The sequence below is a fragment of the Ovis aries genome, chromosome X (genome assembly GCF_016772045.2).
Source record: "Ovis aries strain OAR_USU_Benz2616 breed Rambouillet chromosome X, ARS-UI_Ramb_v3.0, whole genome shotgun sequence".
NCBI lineage: Eukaryota > Metazoa > Chordata > Mammalia > Artiodactyla > Bovidae > Ovis > Ovis aries.
Genome location: NC_056080.1, coordinates 98135617 through 98152628, shown reverse-complemented (window position 1 = coordinate 98152628; position 17012 = coordinate 98135617). Strand labels below are relative to the sequence as shown.

The following is a 17012-nucleotide window of genomic DNA, read 5'->3' as shown; positions in this document are numbered from 1 at the left end:
ACCCTTGTCTTGTTCCTGACTTTTAGGGAAATGCTTTCAGTCATTCACCACTGAGGATAATGGTTGCTGTGGGTTTGTCATATATAGCTTTTATTATGTTGAGGTATGTTCCTTCTATTCCTGCTTTCTGGAGGGTTTTTTTTTTTTAATCATAAATGGATGTTGAATTTTGTCAAAGGCTTTCTCTGCATCTATTGAGATAATCATATGGTTTTTATCTTTCAATTTGTTAATGTGGTGTATTACATTGATTGATTTGCAGATACTGAAGAATCCTTGCATCCCTGGGATAAAGCCCACTTGGTCATGATGTATGATCTTTTTAATATGTTGTTGGATTCTGTTTTCTAGAATTTTGTTAAGGATTTTTGCATCTATGTTCATCACTGATATTGGCCTCTAGTCTTCTTTTTTTGTGGCATCTTTGTCTGGTTTTGGTATTAGGGTGATGGTGGCTTCATAGAATGAGTTTGGAAGTTTACCTTCCTCTGCAATTTTCTGGAAGAGTTAGGGTAGGATAGGTGTTAGCTCTTCTCTACATTTTTGGTAGAATTCAGCTGTGAAGCCATCTGGTCCTGGGCTTTTGTTTGTTGGAAGATTTCTGAATACATTTTCAATTTCTGTGCTTGTGATGGGTCTCTTAAGATTTTCTATTTCTTCCTGGTTCAGTTTTGGAAAGTTGTACTTTTCTAAGAATTTGTCCATTTCTTCCAAGTTGTCCATTTTATTGGCATATAGTTGCTGATAATAGTGTCTTATGATCCTTTGTATTTCTGTGTTGTCTGTTGTGATCTTTCCATTTTCATTTCTAATTTTGTTGATTTTTGATTCTTCTCCCTTTGTTTCTTGATGAGTCTGGCTAATGGTTTGTCAATTTTATTTATCTTCTCAAAGAACCAGCTTTTGGCTTTGTTGATTTTTGCTATTGTCTCTTTTGCATTTATTTCTGCCCTAATTTTTGTAATTTCTTTCTTTCTACTAACCCTGGGGTTCTTCATTTCTTCCTTTTCTAATTGCTCTAGGTATAGAGTTAGGTTATTTATTTGACTTTTCTGTTTTTTCTTGAGGTAAGCCTGTATTGTATGAACCTTCCCTTTAGCACTGCTTATACAGTGTCCCGTAGGTTTGGGGTTGTTGTGTTTTCATTTTCATTAGTTTCTATGCATATTTTGATTTCTTTTTTGATTTCTTCTGTGATTTGTTGGTTATTCAGCAGTGTGTTGTTCAGCCTCCATATGTTGCAATTTTTAATAGTTTTTCTCCTGTAATGGACATCTAATCTTACTGCATTGTGGTCAGAAAAGATGCTTGGAATAATTTCAATTTTTTTAAAATTTACCAAGGTTAGATTTATGGCCCAGGATGTGATCTATCTTGGAGAAGGTTCTGTGTGCACTTGAGAAAAAGGTGAAATTCATTGTTTTGGGGTAAAATGTCCTATAGGTATCAATGATGTCTAACTGGTCTATTGTGTCATTTAAAGTTTGTGTTTCCTTGCTAATTTTCTGTTTAGTTGATCTATCTGTAGGTGTGAGTGGGGTATTAACATCTCCCACTATTATTGTGTTATTGCTAATTTCCCCTTTCATACTTGTTAGCATTTGTCTTACATATTGCAGTGCTCCTATGTTGGGTGCATATATATTTATAATTGTTATATCTTCTTCTTGGATTGATCTTTTGATCATTATGTGGTGTCCTTCTTTGTCTCTTTTCACAACCTTTGTTTTAAAGTCTATTTTATCTGATCTGAGTATTGCTACTCCTGCTTTCTTTTGGTCTCTATTTGTATGGAATATTTTTTCTAGCCCTTCACTTTTGGTCTGTATGTGTCCCTTGTTTTGAGGTGGGTCTCTTGTAGACAACATATAGAGGGGTCTTGTTTTTGTATCCATTCAGCCAGTCTTTGTCTTTTGGTTGGGGCATTCAACCCATTTACATTTAAGGTAATTATTGATAAATATGATCACATTGCCATTTATTTTGTTGTTTTGGGTTCGAGTTTATACACCCTTTCTGTGTTTCCTGTCTAGAGAAGATCCTTTAGCATTTGTTGGAGAGCTGGTTTGGTGGTGCTGACTTTTCTCAGCTTTTGCTTGTCTGTAAAGCTTTTGATTTCTCCTTCATATTCGAATGAGATCCTTGCTGGGTACAGTAATCTGGATTGTAGGTTTTTCTCTTTCATCACTTTAAGTATGTCCTGCCATTCCCTTCTGGCTTGAAGAGTTTCTGTTGATAGATCAGCTGTTATCCTTATGGGGATCCCCTTGTGGGCTGTTTTTCCCTTGCTGCTTTTGATATTTGTTCTTTGTGTTTGATCTTTGTTAATTTGCTTAATATGTGTCTTGGGGTGTTTTGCCTTGGCTTTATCCTGTTTTGGACCGTCTGGGTTTCTTGGACTTGGGTGGCTATTTCCTTCCCCATTTTAGGGAAGTTTTCAACTATTATCTTCTGAAGTATTTTCTCGTGGTCTTTCTTTTTGTCTTCTGGGACTCCTATGATTCAAATGTTGGGCCGTTTGACATTATCCCAGAGTTCTCTGAGGTTGTCCTCATTTCTCTTAATTCTTTTTTCTTTTGTGCTCTCTGCATCATTTATTTCTACCATTCTATCTTCCACCTCACTTATCCTATCTTCTGCCTCAGTTATTCTACTATTGGTTCCCTCCAGAGTGCTTTTGATCTCAGCTATTGCATTATTCATTATTGATTGATTTAAAAAAAATTTCTTCTATGTACTTGTTAAACTTTTCTTGCATTGTCTCACTCCTTGTCTCCAGACTATTTATCTGTAACTCCATTTGTTTTCAAAATTTTGGATTAGTTTTACTATCATTATTCTGAATTCTTTTTCAGGTAGACTCCCTATCTCCTCTTCTTTTGTTTGGCTTGGTGGGCTTTTATCCTGTTCCTTTACCTGCTGAATATTTCTCTGCCTTTTCATATTGTTTAGGTTGCTGTGTTTGGGGTGGCCTTTCTGTATGCTGGACGTTTTTGGTTCCTTTTTATTGCAGAGGTTCCTCCCTGTGGGTGGGGTTGGACGAGTGTCTTGTCAAGGTTTCCTGGTTAGGGAATCTTGCGTGGGTGTTCTGGTGGGTGGAGCTGGATCTCTTTTCTCTGGAGTGCAATGAGGTGTCCAGAAGTGAGTTTTGAGGTGCCTATGGGTTTAGTGTGACTTTTGGCCGCTTGTATTTTTGTGCTCAGGGTTATGTTCCTGCTTTGTTGGAGAATTAGCTAGGTATGTCTTGCTCTGAAACTTGTTGGCTCTTGGGTGGAGCTTGGTTTCAGTGCAGATATAGAGGCTTTTGGATGAGTTTTTGTTGATTAATGGTCCCTAGAGTCAGGAGATTTCTGGTATTCTCAACTTTTAGATTTAGGCCTCCTGCCTCTGTCTTTCAGTCTTATTCTTGTAGTAGCCTCAAGACTTGTCCATCCATACAGCACTGATGACAGAACATCTAGGTTAATGGTGAAAAGCTTCTCCACAGTGAGGGACACCCAGAGAGGTTCACAGAGTTACATGAAGAAGAGAAGAGGGAGGTGGGAGATAGAGGTGACCAGGAGGAGAAGAGAGGGAATCAAAAGCAACAAGAGCAAGCCAGCCAGTAATCAATTCCCTATTTGCTCTCCACAGTCTGGAACACTCAGAGAGGTTCACAGATTTCCACAGAGAAGAGAAGAGGGAGGAAGGAGATAGGGGTGACCAGGAGGAGAGGAAGGGGAGTCAAAAGGAGAGAGACCAATCTAGCCTGTGATCAGTTCCCTAAGTTTTCTCCACAGCCTGGAACACCCAAAGAGATTCACAGAGTTAAGTAAAGAAGACAAGGCAGAGGGAGGAGAGAGAGGTGACCTGGGGGAGAAAAAGGAGAGTCAAAAGGGGAGAAAGCAACCAAGCCAGCAATCACACTCCTAAGTAAAAATGGGTACTGAATATTGGATTCTTGAAGGTACAGAATTGATAACCAATACCCAAAAGCAAAGATTATAAATCTAGAGTAGAGGTTAGACTCTTGAAAATCCAATATTAAAAGAACAAAATTGCAAAAGGTATATAAAAAATATGAAATTTGCTTTAAAAATAGGGTCTTTTTTTCTCAAGGTAATAGTAGGTTTTAAAAATGAAAATTATAGGATTAATAAAGAACTTAAAATTTTTTAAAAAATTGAAAAATGATAATAGTAAAATATATCTAGGAATTTCTCTGGAGCTGTTGAAGGCAGTGTGTTGTCAGTTCAGTTTCAGATAGTTCCTTTTTCCAACTTATACTTCTTCTCAAGGTCTATAGGTCCCTTCCAATGTAGTCAGTGCTAACTACAGGGTTTTAATCTGTTGCACCTGTCACTTCCAGAGCTGTTCCCTCTTCTTTGTTTTTTTTTTTTTTAAATTTTAAAATCTTTAATTCTTACATGCATTCCCAAACATGAACCCCCCTCCCACCTCCCTCCCCATAACATCTTTCCTCTGTTAGCAAGTCTGTTCAGTATCTAACTTCTACCCTGACACAAGGGGGTGGAAGTGGTCAATTATTTAGGCTCACTTGTTCAGTTGTGCTGCGGGGAGGGAGGAACACTGCAAACAAGTATCACTGGCGTGTGTGGGGAGCGCTCACAATGTCTGGGCTACACTGGGTTTGCCCTTGCTCACGGCATGTGTGCTTTCCCAGTCTGCACTGCTCAGGCTCCATGCTGCTCTGCTGGGGAAGAGGCTAAGGCGGGCCCTGGGTTGTGTGCACTTCCCAGATCTACGCCGCTCAGGTTCAGGTTCTCGGGTACTCCACAAAGGCACAGACTCAGTTGGGCCTGCGTTTTGTGCCCTTCCTAGGTCCAAGCAGCTCAGGTGACCACGTGCTTGGCTACCGCTCTTTTCCCACATGGGCTGTACGTCTTATCACCTCCCCGGTCCCAGCTGCTTGGTTTCCTGGGTGCACAGTGGGAGTGCCATCTCATGTGTGCCGTGTGTCTCTTCTGGGGTGCTCATCTCAGGCTGCGACCCTCCTGATAGATGTCAACCGTCCAGGAATCCAGGAAGACTTGATTAGCAACTGCGAGCCTGCTTATAGTTTGGTAGAGGATGCCCCTTTCCTTCCAGTTCTGGCTGTTGCCCGCCTGCCTCCCTGCCTCTGGTGGGGGATGGGATGGTCCGCAGCTCTCCTCTGGTATTCGCTCAGTTTTTTGTTCTGTGAGTGGGCCAGCAGTGCCTTAGGTTAGAGCTTTTCGCAGGAAAGTTCTCTCTCTCTCTCCTCTTCTTTTTTTCCTCTCTGGCTATCCCATGGTTTGGGTTGCTATCTCATGTTAGCTCCCTCAGATTGCCCTCAGGACATTCAGGCCTGGTCCTTACCCAAAGCAATGCAGCCTGCACCTCCCTGTTCAGTCCCCGCTTGCTGGTGGTGGACGGGAGAGTCTGGGCTACTTCTCCGCTGGGAGTTGCAGTTAGGCGCCTAATCTGTGGGTTTTATTTATTTTTTCCTCCCGGTTGTAATGCCCTCTGAGATTCCAAAACTCCCCACAGACACGCTGGTGAGAGGGTTTCCTGGTGTTTGGAAACTTCTCCTCTTTTAAGACTCCCTCCCCGGGATGGGTCTGTGCCCCTAATTCTTTTGTGTCTCTTTATATATTTTATATTTTGTCCTACCTCCTTTTGAAGACAATGGGCTGCCTTTCTGGGTGCCTGGTGTCCTCTGCCAGCATTCAGAAGTTGTTTTGTGGTATTTGCTCAGCGTTTAAACGATCTTTTGATGAATTTGTGGGGGAGAAAGTGGTCTCCTCATCCTATTCCTCCGCCATCTTAGGACCTCCTCCATAAGGAATATTTTCAATGGCTGATAAACTACAGACATAAGAGAGTGCAAGCAGCAGTCACACAACCATGGAACCAACAAATGAAGAACAGTTGTTGCATGGGCCGAGCTGCTTGGTTATCCATCAATCACTTCTCCCTCACACAAAGGTGAATGAATAAGTAGGGTGGCTGGCAGCAGCCTCATCGCCAAGCGTAATGATAATAGCTTGCAACCACTGAGAACTTTCTATATACTAGGCATCGTGTGAAACACTATGCCTTAGGTCATGTTGCATATTTGTTGTTGTTGCTGTACACGTGGAAGGTTTTTGTATGTAGTGATTGCTTTTGAATTTACTACTGTGTTACTATTTACTTACCCCCCTCCCCCCGACACACAATACAGGGATGTAGGCATTACTATGGGCTTCCCTGGTGGCTCAGGTGGTAAAGCATCCACCTGCAATACAGAAGACCCAGGTTCAATCCCTAGGTCAGGAAGATCCCCTAGAGAAGGGAATGGCAACCCACTCCAGCATTCTTGCCTGGAAAATTCCATGGACAGAAGAGCCTGATGGGCTACTATTGATGGGGTCAGAAAGAGTCAGACGCAACTGGGTAACTAACATACACAGGCATTACTATGCCAATTGCCAAATGAGAAATCAAGGCTCAGAGAGGTAAGATAGCTTGTAAATAACTGCTGGAACTGGAACTTAAATCCAAGTCTGTTGAACTCCAAATTAATATTTTTTAAATTTCTAACTTAAAAAAATTGAAGTAGAGTTGATTTACAGTGTTAGGTTAGTTTCAGGTGTACAGCATAGTGATTCAGTTACATATACATATAACTAAATATATATATGCGTGTGTGTGTGTGTGTGTATGTATGTGCATATTTGCTGTTGTTCAGCTGCTAAGTCTGGAGAAGGCAATGGCACCCCACTCCAGTACTCTTGCCTGGAAAATCCCATGGATGGAGGAGCCTGGTGGGCTATAGTCCATGGAGTTGTGAAGAGTTGGACATGACTGAGCTACTTCACTTTCACTTTTCACTTTCGTGCATTGGAGAAGGAAATGGCAACCCACTCTAGTGTTCTTGCCTGGAGAATCCCAGGGACGGGGGAGCCTGGTGGACTGCCATCTATGGGGTCGCACAGAGTCGAACACGACTGAAGCGACTTAGCAGCTGCTGCTAAGTCACGTGTGACTCACTGCAACCCCATGCATGCCAGGGTACCCTGTCCTTCATTACATAGATGCAAACGTATATTCTTTTTCAGATTCTCTTCCCTTATAAGTATTACAAAATATTGAGTATAGTTTCCTGTGCTGTATAGTAGGTCCCTGTTGTTTTTAGGATATATAGTAGAATGTATCTGTTAGTTCCAGATTCCTAATTTATTCCCCTCCTTTTCCCCTTTGGTAACCATAAGTTTGTTTTCTAAGTCTGTAGATCTATTTCTGTTTTGTAAATAAGTTCTTTCATATCTTTTTTTTTTTTTTAAGATTCCACATATAAGCATATTATCTTTTCTCTGGCTGGCTTACTTCACTTAGTATGATAGTCTCTAGGTCCATCCATATTGCTGCAGATGGCATTATTTTCTTTTTTTAAATGGCTGAGCAATATTCCATTGGCCTTACTGGGTGGTGCTAGTGGTAAGAACCCTCCTGCCAATGCAGGAGACATAAGAGACTTGGGTTTGATCCCTGGGTTGGGAGGACCCCCTGGAGGAGGGCATGGCAGCCCACTTCAACATTCTTGCCTGGAGAATCCCATGGACAGAGGAACCTGGCGGGCTACAGTTCATGGGATCCCAAAGAGTCAGACATGACTGAAGTGACTTGGCATGCACACATGCCTACTCCATTGTGTATATATACCATATCTTCTTTATCCATTCTTCTGTTGATGGACATTTTGGTTTCTTCCATGTCTTGGCTATTGTAAATTGTTAAACTCTAATTTCTATATGCTTTTTGTGATACTATACCTGATTAATATATTAATTTAACAAATATTTCGGAGAAGGCAATGGCACCCCACTCCAGTACTCTTGCCTAGAAAATCCCATGGATGGAGGAGCCTGGTAGCCTGCAGTGCGACTGAGCGACTTCACTTTCACTTTTCACTTTCATGCATTGGAGAAGGAAATGGCAACCCACTCTAGTGTTCTTGCCTGGAGAATCCCAGGGACAGGGGAGCCTGGTGGGCTGCCGTCTCTGGGGTTGCACAGAGTCAGACACGACTGAAGTGACTTAGCAGGAACAAATATTTGCAAATCAATCCTATGTACCAAACACTGCTAGGTGCTGAGTACAAACATGGTGGGCTCAAGCTGTGAGAAAAGAAAGAAACAGAAACAATCTCTGTCTCAAAGGGCTTCCCCTTTAGTAGGGGAGAAAGGCACAATAACACAGAATTTGAATACAATAGGTATTCGATAGGCCAGATATCATATTCTATTTTTATAATGTTTTTTGAAATAGGAAATATATAATAGCATTATATGATCTATTAATATAATTTAATATGAGCTATACTGATGTATTAGAGAAGGAAATGGCAACCCACCCCAGTATTCTTGGCTGGGAAATCCCATAGACAGAAGAACCTGGAGGCCTTACAGTCCATGGGGTTGCAAAGTGTTGGACATGACTTAGTGACTAAACCACCGCCACCATACTTATTATTTTATATTTCATTATTTTATATATCAGTAAATGTGTAGCATATTACAAAATACTGTGGGAGCACAGAGGAGAGGCAGGGAAGTTTTTACAGAGAGACTAACATTTGAGGTGGGCCTTGAATGGTACCTAGCAGTTTGTCAGGTGAAGTAAGGGAACCAAGCCCACAATAGGCAGGAAGAACACACTGTGCAAAGACACAGGGAAGAGTAGACATATTTGGAAAACACCAAGCAGGTTGGTGAGTTCTCCTCTGTGAGAACTGCCCACTTGAATATTGACAGGTGAGTGTATGTGAAATCTGGGGTTTGCTCCAAAATGCTCCAGAAAGATAAAAGTCTGTGGGGTGGGGAGGAGACCAAATAGACAAAACAAGAATGACAGAGAGTGGATAATTTTGAAGTACAATGATAGATATTAGGAGATTAATTGTCCTATTCTTTCTATTTTTGTGTACATCTGAAATTTTCCACAATAGAATTTAAAACAAACAAAAAAAGAGATTTGTTATAGTTAGGACAAAGTAAAGGTGAAAGTGAGTGTCCAAAGGTGAAGCTGATGAAATAGATGGTATGATTGGGGTGAGAATGTTGGGCAAACTATTAAAAGCCCTTAAATACCAAGCTAAGGAGTTGGGTAGTTTCTCCTTGGAAGCTAAGGAGTTGGGTGCTTGCTCCTTGGAAGAAAAATTATGACAGTGTATTGAAAAGCAGAGACATTACTTTGCCAACAAAGGTCCTTCTAGTCAAAGCTATGGTTTTTCCAGTAGTCATGTATGGATGTGAGAGTTGGACTATAAAGAAAACTGAGCACTGAAGAATTGATGCTTTTGAACTGTGGTGTTAGAAAAGACTCTTGAGAGTTCCTTGGACCACAAGGAGATTCAACCAGTCCATCCTAAAGGAGATCAGTCCTGAATGTTCATTGGAAGGACTAATGCTGAAGCTGAAACTCCAATACTTTGGCACCTGATGTGAAGAACTGACTCATTTGAAAAGACCCTGATTCTGGGAAAGATTGAAGGCAGGAGGAGAAGGGGATGACAAAGGATGAGATAGTTGAGTGGCATCACCTGACTCGATGGATATGAGTCTGAGTAAGCTCTGGGAGTTGGTGATGGACAGGGAAGCCTGGTGTGCTGCAGTCCATGGGGTCATAAAGAGTTGGATACGACTGAGGGAGTGTATTGAACTGAATTGGAGGAGTTGGGACTTAACCCAATAGATAATAGGGAACCATGATAGGGTCTTAATCATGAGATTGAAAAATTCATGTTGTATTTTAAAAAGATCATTGACTCTGTATAGAAAATGGAATATGAGGCATGAGTTGGGGAGAAGCAGGTCCAGATGAAAGATGATGGGGGCCTGGAGAGATGAGGAAACAGAGGTCTGAGTTATGTCTGGGTTTTATTCTAAGTGCAGTGGGAAGCCACTGGAGGCGGGGTTAAGAAAGGATGTAATGTGATATGATTTGCATATTGTGTCCATACCTCCACTCCCTACAAAAGAAGAGGGACACAAGGAAACTTTTGGAGGTGATGAATATGCTTTTTACCTTGATTTTGATAATGGTCTCGTGTATATGTGTATATCCAACTCATCAAGTTGTATTAATTATGTACAGTTTTATATTTATATCTCAATAGTTATAAAAGAAAATTTACAAAACAGTTACAGAATACACAATATAACCCATAACCTTACCTCACGGAATAAATTTTCCTTAACATTTTAGTATATTTGTATAATATGAGCACACATTCATATATGCCAACTACATATTTATAAACACTGTAATATTATGTAATTTTGTTGATATTATTTATTAAAATTTGGTTCAATTTTCTTTACCTTAGTATTTTTAAGTACCAAATATCCTGAGTAGAAAAATGTGTAAGATCCAGCTCCTCATCTCTACAATTTTGCAACCTAGTGGAAGAGATAGATATGTATACAATAAAGGGTGTGACAATATGTGAAGTGCTATTTTTGCAGAATAAAGTAAGTGCTTCCCCACTTCCATGAGTAAGTGCTATGAGAACTTAGAAAAAAAGATCCCTTGGGTTGTTACGTGGAAGATGGACTGGGAAGAGTGGGCATGGGTAGAAGTGGGTAGATCAATGAAGAAGACTATTGTCACAGCCCAGATGATGTAGCTTGGACTAGGTTAGTGACTTGAAGTAGGTAAGTGGCTTGGACTAGGTTAGTGGCAGTAGAGTTGGTAAAAGTAAATAGATCTGAGACATATTTAGGAAGTAGAATGAATGAGAATTGGTAGTTGGCTGGTTGTGGGGATTGAGAGGGAGGGATGAAGGATATTGCCCAAATTTGGGGATGAAGGATAACTCCCAGAAGTATGAAGTGGAGGAAGGTGCCATTTACTAAGATAAGATGCATAGGAAGAAAATGGGGCATCTGTTATATAAAAGAAAATGGCAGTTGGCAAAGGTTCTCAAGAGAGTGGGGTTGTCTTCTGAAACTTTCACTCTATTTGGTAGTACATAGACATTATGGGAAGTTGTAATTACACTGTGAAGTCTGCAGTTCCCAGAACCACTGCTAATAGTTTAGAGTGTATTATTTATTGCTTTATTGTATAAAAGAGTTAATTATCAACCAAGACACAGAAATGTAGCAGTTATCCAGCCCAATCCCCTTTTTTCAGTAAGGCCCAGAGAGAAGTGATTTAAACAAAGTTACAAAGCTAGTTAGTAGCAGGTCTAGGTCTAGAAGCAAGTTTCTTTACTGGTAGCTTTACATTTCTTCTGCCACACAGTTCCTTTTTCAACTGTACAATCAGAATTCTTCCAGTCTCCATGGACCCGTTTTCCTTGCCTAAGCAAACGTGTATATAGAAAGGTATAAGAAATTCCATCTACTTTCTTTATGATCAGGCCACATGTCCTGTGTTTATGAATACACATTGTTGAAAGAGTAACCTGATAAATTTACCATAGCAGAGCCTATTCTTCCTTTGGCTATAAGGCAACAATTCAGATTGTACTTGAACTCCAGTCTTTCCATAGAACAGACCATGGGACTGAGGGCTTCTAGCCTTGTCATTCTGGGGTTTTTGACTAGTCTGTTAAAATGCTTGCTGTTTTTTCTAGACTGAAGTCATCTTCAAAGTATTTTACACCATCCCAAGATTGCTTGATGATCCAACAATTGATTTTGCAGTCTGTCAGGTGAGGAATTTTTATCATTTCCTACTACCTTAGATTCAGTTTCTACTTTCAAGGTACCTCATTGCCCAAGTTTGTCCCCCTCATTACTTTTTGCAGTGCTTTAGCATTTCTCACCTTGACCATCTGTACTTGTTGAAGGAAGTATTCTTTAGCGATGGTGGTGGGGGGCGGTGATAGTTATTGATTTCATCTTTACTAAAAATTATCTAAGCCCATAAAATCAGTAAGTATGGACCCCTACAGTGCCTGATATTAACTAGTTTTTTTTAGTGCTTATATTAGCCAGAACCTATGCTAAATTATGCTAGCTGCATATATTATCTCATCACATCCTCACAGCACCTGCTTGCAGAATGTTCTTGGTTAAACTGTCTTCCCCCCAAATCTACATGTTGCAGACCTAACCTACAGTACCTCAGACTGTGTCCTTAGTTGGAAATAGGGCCTTTGTAGAGGGAATCAAGTTAAAATGAGGTTGTGAAGGTGGGCTGCAATTTGATATGATCCCTGTCCTTATGAAAAGAGGACATTTGGAGACAAAGACAGACAGACATAAAGGGAAGTTGATGTGAAGAGACACAGGAATAAGATGGCCATCACCAAGCCAGTCAGAGAGGTCTGGACTAGATGCTTCCCTCAGAGGCCTCATAAGGAACAACCCTGCTAACAAGTCTTAAGACTTCTGGCTGGCTGAACTGTGAGACAAATACCTTTCTGTTGTTTAAGTCACTCAGTTTTTGGCACTGTGGTAACAGAGTACCCTAGCACACTCAAACAGGGATTACTAGTTTTATCCCTACTTTACAGATGAATAAACTGAGGTACAGAAATGTAAGTGACATGTGCAAGGTCACAGAGTAAGGGCAGAGCTGGGATTTGAACCCAGTTCAGTCTGACCTCAGAGCCTGCTTGCTACTGGCCCGTTACTTTCCTATCTTGGATCTCAGGCTACACTCCAAAAGGCTGGCTTCTTATTGTGTTGATTCTAAAGAGTTAAATCACCACCATGATCAGTTCAGTTCAGTCGCTCAGTTGTGTCCAACTCTTTGTGACCCTATGAACCGCAGAATGCCAGGCCTCCCTGTCCATCACCAACTCCCGGAGTTTACCCAAACTCATGTTCATTGAGTCGGTGATGCCATCTAACCATCTCATCCTCTGTCATCCCCTTCTCTTCCTGCCTTCAATCTTTCCCAACATCAGGGTCTTTTCAAATGAGTCAGTTCTTCACATCAGGTGGCCAAAAACTGGAGCTTCAGCTTCAGCATCAGTCCTTCCAATGAACATTCAGGACTGATTTCCTTTAGGATTGACTGGTTGGATCTCTTTGCAGTCCAAGGGACTCTCAAGAGTCTTCTCCAACACCACAGTTCAAAAGCATCAATTCTTCAGTGCTCAGCTTTCTTTATAGTCCAACTCTCACATCCATAAATGACTACTGGAAAAACAATAGGCTTGACTAGATGGACCTTTGTTGACAAAGTAATGTCTCTGCTTCCTTAATATGCTGTCTAGGTTGGTTATAACTTTCCTTCCAAGGAGTAAGCATCTTTTAATTTCATGGCTGCAGTCACCATCTGCAGTGATTTTGGAGCCCCCCAAAATAAAGTCAGCCACTGTTTCCACTCTTTCCCCATCTATTTGCCATAAGTGATGGGACTGGATGCCATGATCTTAGTTTACTGAATGTTGAGCTTTAAACAAACTTTTTCACTCTCCTCTTTCTCTTTCATCAAAAGGCTCTTTAATTCTTCTCCTAAGGGTGGTGTTATCTGCATATCTGAGGTTATTGATATTTCTCCCAGCAATCTTGATTCCAGCTTGTGCTTCATCCATCCCAGCATTTCTCATGATGTACTCTGCATATAAGTTAAAATAGCAGGGTGACAATATACAGCCTTGATGTACTCCTTTTTCCTATTTGGAACCAGTCTGTTGTTCCATGTCCAGTTCTAACTGTTGCTTTCTGGCCTGCATATAGGTTTCTCAGGAGGCAGGTCAGGTGGTCTGGTATTCCCATCTCTTTCAGAATTTTCCACAGTTTATTGTGATCCACACAGTCAAATTTTAGGGCCAGAGAGTCATTACAGTGGTTACTGAAAGCCATATTAAAATTCTTTTTTTGTTTTTAAGAACTTTTTTTTTGAGAGACAGGGAAAAGGAGTCACTGGAAGATAAATGTAATTATTACTGAAAATTGTTCCTGGCACACCCAAGAGTGGTATTTCTTCGCCTAAAGCTGTCAAGTCAATATTGCCCGACAAACCGACTTCTTCAGTCATTGTCACTCTGTGCAGCACGGAGCCCTGGGACTCAGTTTAGTCATTCACTCAGGCTGCTTCCTGAGAGACTGGTTAAGCTAGCCCAATCTGATTTCCTCCTTTTTATTCATGACAGAAGGTGGTGGAAAAACAGAACAAGCACTAAATCACTTCCGTTCCTCATGCTTAAAGACCAGTTTTAAGTTACTTTCTGTGCAACAGTTGAGCCTAAATTTACTTGATGTGGGTACAAAAGTTTCTCTGTCGAAATATACTGGGTTTATTAGAGACTCTCCCAGGGTAGGACAACAGTTTGGATTATGTAGCGAAGCATTTCAAAACAAGCACTACGTGCTAATGGTTTATATAAATGTGATGATTAGATAAAAGGGGCTTTTGGAGTTAATGCTTGAAGACACTAATTAAATTCACATCAACAAGTCAACATATTGGTCTCATATGGATTGGAGCACTTTGGAAATGCTTCTTTTGTTTGGATACCATTAATTAAATTCACACATTTTCCTGAGATTGGAACAGTTACCTTAAAACACAGAAGGCAAACGTTAAGGCTTTGAACAGCACTTCTGAGTACATTTCTGTGCAGCCGAGTAAATTAGAACAGTTTTTCTTTTCAAGGAGCTAATTGCCTAGAATTTTCAAAATTTCACGGCAGATAGTGAACAGTTGATTCATTCTCAACAAATTCAGTCCAAATGATGCATGCTTTTACTTAACCACTACAGGCTTAACTGCAGTTTTAAATTATTCTCAGTACAGAGGCAATAAAGCATTTCAGTAAATAAATCTCATAGGAGGAGTTAGGAGGGAAATGCACCAGTATTCCCAGTAGCCACTGTTCAGGTCACTGTTTGAAACCACAAAGCACATGTCAAAGAATTATGACCTACCATGGGCAGTATTTTTCAGTTAGGAGTTTATAAATATCTTGAGGGTCTGAAGAAATGATTCCAAACAGAAAATAAGTAAACCCTACAGGGATATTTCATTTGAAAACTAAGTATCTGTGGCCTTGTCAACAGAATCGGTTTTCTCTCTGTTGTTGTGTTGTTTCCACTTACGACTGCTCCAGAATGGAGATCTAGGGAGAAAAGCTGTGTGTGTAGAGTCGTTAGCATGGCTGTGGCTTAATGACAGAAGCCACTTGCCAAAATGAAGGAATTCATTTTTTGACAGTTTCTCTTGCCCTTCGCTCCCTAAATCCTGAGTTGCAAATGGCCATATGGATTTGCTCATTTCACTCAGCTTGAAAAAGTAATCCCAGCTTTAGAACACTATGATGGAGTATTAAATTCACTTTAGTAGATATCGATCAATCTAGTGATGATTGTGTACAAAGCCCTGCATTGGTACTGGTGAGGTGGTGGGGATGGAGGCAGAGAGGTGGAGGTGACAAGGATAAAGGATAAATGAAAGATGGCCTCTGCCCTGTTGAATAATCACTAACATTTGTTGAATGCATCCAATGTACCAGGCGCTGTTCTACGTTCTTAAAAACCCATTACTTGGGACTTCCCTGGATGTCCAGCGGCTAAGACTCTGTGTTCCGAGTGCAGGGGGCTTGGGATCCATCCCTTGTCAGGGAGCTAGATCCCACATGCCACAACTGAGCATTCACATGCTGCAAAGAAGATCAAAGATTCCTGTGTGCTGCAACTAAGACCTGGTGGAGCCTAAATAGATAAGTAAATATTTTAAAAGACCTGTTACTTAATTCAGTGACTCTAAGTGAAAGTCACTCAGTTGTGTCTGACTCTGCGACCCCTTGGAATATAGCCTGCCAGGCTACTCTGTCCATGGAATTCTCCAGGCAAGAATACTGGAGTGGGTAGCTGTTTCCTTCTCCAGGGGATATTCCCAACCCAGGGATTGAACCCAGGTGTCCTGCATTGCAGGTGGATTCTTTACCATCTGAGCCATCAGAGAAGCCCTCAGTGACTCTATAGAAGTACTATTTGTATCCCTATTGTACAGAGGAGGAAGCTGAGAGAAACTAACTGCTGCTCTTTCTCATTCTCTTTTGTGGATTTATCTTCCTGACCTAACTCTGGAGTACCCCAGGGCTTGGTCTTTGGATCTCTTCTTGGTCTAGATTTGATCTCATTTAATTTTATGGCACCACCATATTTAGATCCCACCATATTTGTTGAATAGGCATCTCAGATTTATGTCCTGAATGGAGTTCCCCTTCCCTTAAAATGCTTTTTCCTTATCTTCCCAATCTGAGTTGATGAGATTGTTGCAGGAAAATGGGGTGCGAGAGGATGGTCATGTCCCAGATCTCCAATGAGATGGGATGGGCCATCAGGTGAGGGTCCTAGGCTTTGCACAGGAAATTTTACACTGACCCATAGTAAAATGAAGGAAGGTTTATTTAGAGAGATGCGCATTCCATGGGCAGAGTGTGGTCAGTCTCAGACAGTGAGAATAGACCCAGGGTGTGAGTATGGTTTTTATGGGCTGGGTAATTTCATAGACTAATAAATGGGAGGATTATTCCAATTATTTTGAGGCAAGGGGAGGAGATTTCCAGGAATTGGGCCACCGACCACTTTTTGGCATTTTATGACCTGTCTGTGTGTTATTTAGCATGCTAATGTACAACTCAATGGACATGAATTTGAGCAACCTCCAGGAAATGGTGAATGACAGGGAGGCCTGGCGTGCTGCAGTCCATGGGATCATAAAGAGTCTGACATGACTTAGCAACTGAATAACAACAGCAAATGTATACTGTGAGCATATAGTGAGGCTCAAGGTTCAGTGGAAGTTACATCTGCCATCTTGGACCTAGCTGGTTGTAAGAGTCTTAACTTTTCCTGTTCTTCTCAGTGCCCTGCCTTCTTCCCTCCTGTCTTGGGAATCTCTATTCTTCCTGCTCTTGGATCAAAAACTTCTTTCTCACATGTTCAAAATACATCTGGAATTGGACTATTTCTGTCCATCTCCATGGCTCTGATTTTGGCCTGAACTACTGTCCTCTCTTATCTAAATTGCTACCGTTGATAGTAATTGTTCTTCTTAACTGGTTTCCAAGCTTCTTCTCTTGCCCCCTATTGCTGCATAAC

The 17012-nt window shown here is 41.0% G+C and overlaps 1 pseudogene; it reads left to right on the top strand.

Moving 5' to 3' along the window:
• The window catches only part of LOC101110411 (protein shisa-2 homolog), an 81895-nt pseudogene that overhangs the window by 35479 nt on the left and 29404 nt on the right, over window positions 1–17012 (top strand).